The sequence below is a fragment of the Myotis daubentonii genome, chromosome 2 (assembly GCF_963259705.1).
Source record: "Myotis daubentonii chromosome 2, mMyoDau2.1, whole genome shotgun sequence".
NCBI classification, from domain to species: Eukaryota; Metazoa; Chordata; class Mammalia; order Chiroptera; family Vespertilionidae; genus Myotis; species Myotis daubentonii.
This window is the reverse complement of record NC_081841.1, coordinates 150690257-150695442: the sequence shown is the minus strand read 5'-3', so window position 1 is coordinate 150695442 and position 5186 is coordinate 150690257. Positions and strand designations below refer to the sequence as shown.

The 5186-nt window shown below is 40.9% G+C and overlaps 1 pseudogene; it reads left to right on the top strand.

Annotated features, from left to right (window-relative positions):
- The first annotated feature begins 200 nt into the window (after positions 1–200).
- Positions 201–1653, top strand: LOC132226722 (putative ribosomal protein uL10-like; annotated as a pseudogene).
- Positions 1654–5186: the final 3533 nt, after the last annotated feature.

The following is a 5186-nucleotide window of genomic DNA, read 5'->3' as shown; positions in this document are numbered from 1 at the left end:
GAGCATGGCTGTGAGGGCTCCCTGTGCGCTGAGTCCAGTTCCGCAGCCAACTGGAATTGGCCTCAGTTTCCTGGTCTGTAAAATGGGTTAAGTGTGTCCCAGTGCCTAAGCTGACCTTTGAGGGCCAATTGAGATACTATATAAAGAAAATGAGGGCTTCCTCTCGCCAGGCGTCCTTGTGGCAGTGACATGGTCTTTAAACCCTGCGTGGCAATCTCCGACTCACCGCCGTGGTGCCCAGGAAAGACAGGGCGACCTGGAAGTCCAACTACTTCCTTAAGATCATCCAACTTCTGGATGATTATCCAAAATGCTTCATTGTGGGAGCAGACAATGCGGGCTCCATGCAGATGCAGCAGATCTGCATGTCCCTCCGAGGGAAGGCTGTAGTGCTGATGGGCAAGAACACCATGAAGTGCAAGAACACCATGATGCACAAGGCCATCCAAGGACATCTGGAGAACAACCCAGCTCGGGAGAGACTGCTGCCCATATCTGGGGGAATGTGGGCGTTGTGTTCACCAAGGAGGACCTCACTGAGATCAGGTGCCAGCTGCTGCCCGCGCTGGAGCCATTGCCCTGTGTGAAGTCACTGTGCCAGCCCAGAACACTGGTCTGGGGCCAGAGAAGACCTCCTTCTTCCAGGCTTTAGGCATCACCACTAAAATCTCCAGGGCACCACTGAAATCCTGAGGGATGCACAGCTGATTAAGACTGGAGACAAAGTGGAAGCCAGCAAAGCCACCAGCTGAACATGCTGAATATCTCCCCCTTCTCCTCTGGGCTGATCATCCAGCAGGTGTTTGATAATGGCAGCATCTGAAGTGCTTGACATCACAGAGGAAACTGCATTCCCACTTCCTAGAGGGTGTCCCAGATTGTGAGAGGAATGTCTGACTGCCGGTTCAGGGATCAGGCCTAACCTGGCAGTCGGACATCTCCTGAGGGGGTCCCAGATTGGAGAGGGTGCAGGCAGGGGTGAGGTTCATCCCCTCCCCATGCACAAATTTCGTGCACTGGGCCGCTAGTTGTTACTATAAAAATCCTACTCAATACCAAGCAAAATGCTCTATTTCTTACTTAAAACAGTCTCTGTTGCCTTCATGTTTGTTTTGTTGTTATAGTTGTTTTCTTATTTTTCTCTTGTTAGAGGATATTCTGAAATACTGGTGATATTTGTTGACATTTAATTTATTTCATATATAAAAGTCAAATTAAGTTTCATTTAAGCCCTGGCCTATGTGGCTCAGTTGGTTGAGTGTCCTCCCCTGAATTGTAAGGTCAGGTCACTGATTTGATTCTGGGTCAGGCACATGCCCGGGTGTGGGTAGGAACAGGAGACTACCAATTGATGCTTCTCTCTCACATTGATGTCTCTTCTTCTCTCTCTCTCTCAAAAATATCAATAAAAACATATTTTAAAAAGTTTTTAAAAATTTGAATGAAGTTTGCAGTAAGAGGAAAACCCCAGATACTTTCAGGACATGGTGATAAGTGTGAGGGAGGTTCTTTGACAAGCGACTACCAAATACCACCAGGTACACTTGTATTCATTACTTTGTGATTCCAGCTGTCACACTGGAGGCCAATCTCTTGGCATTTGTCATTCAGTATAAGAAAAGTGTAGCACTGCCTGTGCAGCTCAATAGTTGAGCATTGACCTATGAACCAGAAGGTCACAGTACAATTTCTGGTTGGGGCACATGACCAGGTTGCAGGCTAGATCCCCAGTGTGGGGCATGCAGGAGGCAGCCAATCAATGATTCTCTCTCATCATTGATGTTTCTATCTCTCTCTCCCTCTCCCTTCCTCTCTGAAATCAATAAAAATATTTTTTTTTAAAGAGAAAAGTGTAGATATACAAAGTGAACATGCAGATGGCCAAGAGACATATGAAAAAATACTCAAAGTCACTAATCATCAGAGAGATGTAAGTTAAAATAACAATGAGGTAATTACCTCAAACATGTCAGAATGGTTACCATCAACAATTCAACCAATTACAAGTGCTGGTGAAGATGTGGAGAAAAAAGAACCCTCATGCACTGCTGGTGAGCATGCAGACTGGTGCAGCCACTATGGATAACAGTATATAGTTTCTTCAAAAAATTAAATATGGATCTGCCATTCGACACAGTGATCTAGAATATAAGAAACCAGAAACACCAATCAGAAAGAATGTGTGCACCCCTATGTTTATAGCAGTGCAATTTATAATAGCGAAGATCTGGAAACAGCCCAAGTGCCCATCAGTAGATGAATGGATTAAAAACAAACAAACAAAAAAAACTTGTGGTACATCTATACCATGGAATACTATGCAGCACTAAAGAACAAGGATCTCTTATCCTTTGAGGCAACATGGCAGGACCTAGAGAGTATTATTCTAAGTAAAATAAGCCAAGTAAGAGAAAGACAAGTATATATCTCACTCATATGTGGAATCTAAAGAACAAAATAAACTGATGAACAAAATAGATCCAATGATATAGAAACATGAAACAGACTATCCAATCTCAGAGGGAAAGGGGGTGTGGATGGGTGGGAAGAGATCAACCAGACAATAATGTGGTGAAGGTCTGGGGTGGAGAGCAAGTGTGGGTTAGGAGGGATCAATGGGGAGTGGGGGGCGCGAAGGGGATGTCTGTAATACTTCCAACAATAAAGATAAATTTTTTTAAATGGAAAAGGAAAGTACTGATTAGTCTTATTCTTCCTCACATAAACTTTTACGTGACATTGTAACCATCAGCAGCCTTTTTTTGTGTGTGACAAGTTTTAGCCTTTTCATGGCTCTAAGAGGCTAATTGTTTCATATTTAGTCATTTACATTACTGCATCCATCTTCTCTCATCTAAAACTTTTTGTAATTACTTATTTACTCAGTTTTATATTCCTATTTTTCTATGGGAATTAATGTCTTCAACTTTACTTTCTCTTTAGTGGGCTTTAAAGAGAAAAAAAGAATATATGTATGGCCAAATTGTCATTGTTAATTAAAGTCAGATTCCTTTTCAGTCTTAAAAGCTCACATTACACGAGGACATAAGCCAAATGAGGAGCAGCCCAGCCTAGGGACTATTTACTAAAAAATAGCTCTAACTAACCATAACTGAATTTAAGCACAGATTTTCTTCACTCAGAGGAACCTTTGCTTAATCATACATTATCTCTGTAATTTAATGAACATTTATTCTCCCATATTTATCTCTTCATTTTTAAACTGTTTTCTTCAATTGTATTTAATTTCACTTGCATTTCACTTTTTTTAATTGTAGCAAGAACACTTATTTAGGATATACCTTCTTAACAAAGTTATAAATGCACAACACATTGTTAATTACAGACACAATGTTGTACAGCAGAATTCTAGGACTTATCTTCCATAACAAATTTATACCTGTTGAACATCAGTCCCCTGTTGTCCCTCTCCCAACACCTGGCAACAACCATTTTACTCTCTGTTTCTATGAGTTTGACTCTTTTAAGAAACTCATAAAGGTGGAATGATCCAGTATTTGTCCTTCTAAGTCTTGATTAATCTCACTTAACATAATGTCCTCCAGGTTCATCCATGTTGTTGCATATGCAGTATTTCCTTTTTAAGGATGTGTAATATTGCATTTTATGCCACATTTCGTATCTCTTCATCTGTCTATGGACATTTCAGTTGTTACCATGTCTCACCTATCTATAATAAAAAAAAGCATACTATGCTAATTAGAATGGTCAGCCGAATGACCTTCTGGGCATCCTTCCGGACAAAACCGTGGCTGTGAGGGCCAGGGCACAGGTAGTTAGGGGCAATCAGGAAGTCAGGCAAGCAGTTAGGGGCGATCAAGTAGGCAGGCAAAGGTGGTTAGGGGTGATGAGGCAGGCAGGCAGATGGGTTAGGGGTGATCAGACAGGCATGTGAGTGTTTAGGGGCGATGAGGCAGGCAGGCAGATGGGTTAGGGGTGATCAGACAGGCAGGCGAGTGGGTAGGGGCAATCAGCCAGGCAGGCAGATTGGTTAGGGGTGATCAGAGAGGCATGTGAGTGTTTAGGGGCAATGAGGCAGACAGGCAGAGGCAGTTAGAGGTGATCAGGCAGGCAGGCCAGTGGTTAGTAGCCAGCAGTCACGGATTGTGAGAGGGATGTCCAACTGCTGAATTAGGCCTGATCCTGCAGGGATCCCTGTGGGATCGAGCCTAAACTGGCAGTCAGACATCCCCAGAGGGGTCCCAACTGCCTGCAAAAGGGTGCAGGCTGGGCTGAAGGACACCCCCCCTCCTGTGCACAGTTTTGTGCACCTGGCCTCTAGTTGTGAATAATGCTGCAATACATATGGGATTGCAGTTATCTCTTTAAGATCTGGATCTCAATTCTTTTGGATATGTACCCAGAAGTGGTATTGCTGGATTACATTATAGTTTTATTTTTAGTTTATTGAGGAAACTTTATTCTGATTTCCATAATGGCTGTACCAATTTACATTTACATCTTGGTGCTATTATTTAAGTTTAGAAAGTCAATATTTTTTTACAACACAGTTGAATTTTGTATGTTGATTTTGTATCCCAGAAATTTACTCAATTTGTTTATAGATTCTAAGTTTTTTGTTTTTTGGTGTTTTGGTTTTTTTGTTTGTTTATTTGTTTGTTTGTTTGTTTTATGAGTGTGAAGTCTCAGTTATCTACATATAGAATATGCCATTTTCATAAAGAGATAATTTTACTTCCTCTTTTCTGACTTGGATACTTTTTATTTCCTTTTTTTACCTCGATGTTCTGGATAGATATTCCAATAATACATGGGATAAAGTAGTGAGACTGGACATTCTGGTTTTGTCCTTGATTTTGGAGGAAGTTTTAAGTTTTTTATCATTCAATATAGAGTTTGCTGTAGCTCTTCACATATGACCGTTATTATGCTACAGTAAATTCCCTTCTATGATTTGTTGAGAGTTTTTAGTTATGAAAAAGTGCTGGGTTTTTGTAAAATACTTTTTTTCTGCTTCTATTGAGATTATTTATCTTTTTTTTTGTCCATATCAAATGTCCTCATTTTTACCCCCTGACCTGCTTCATGTAAATTTAGATACTACTACTCAGCACCTTAAGAAATATTTTTGTAAGCAAAACATATACTTAATTTGGAAGGCCTATATCACTTTCTAAATAATTCAAGTTTGTTTCTCTCATACA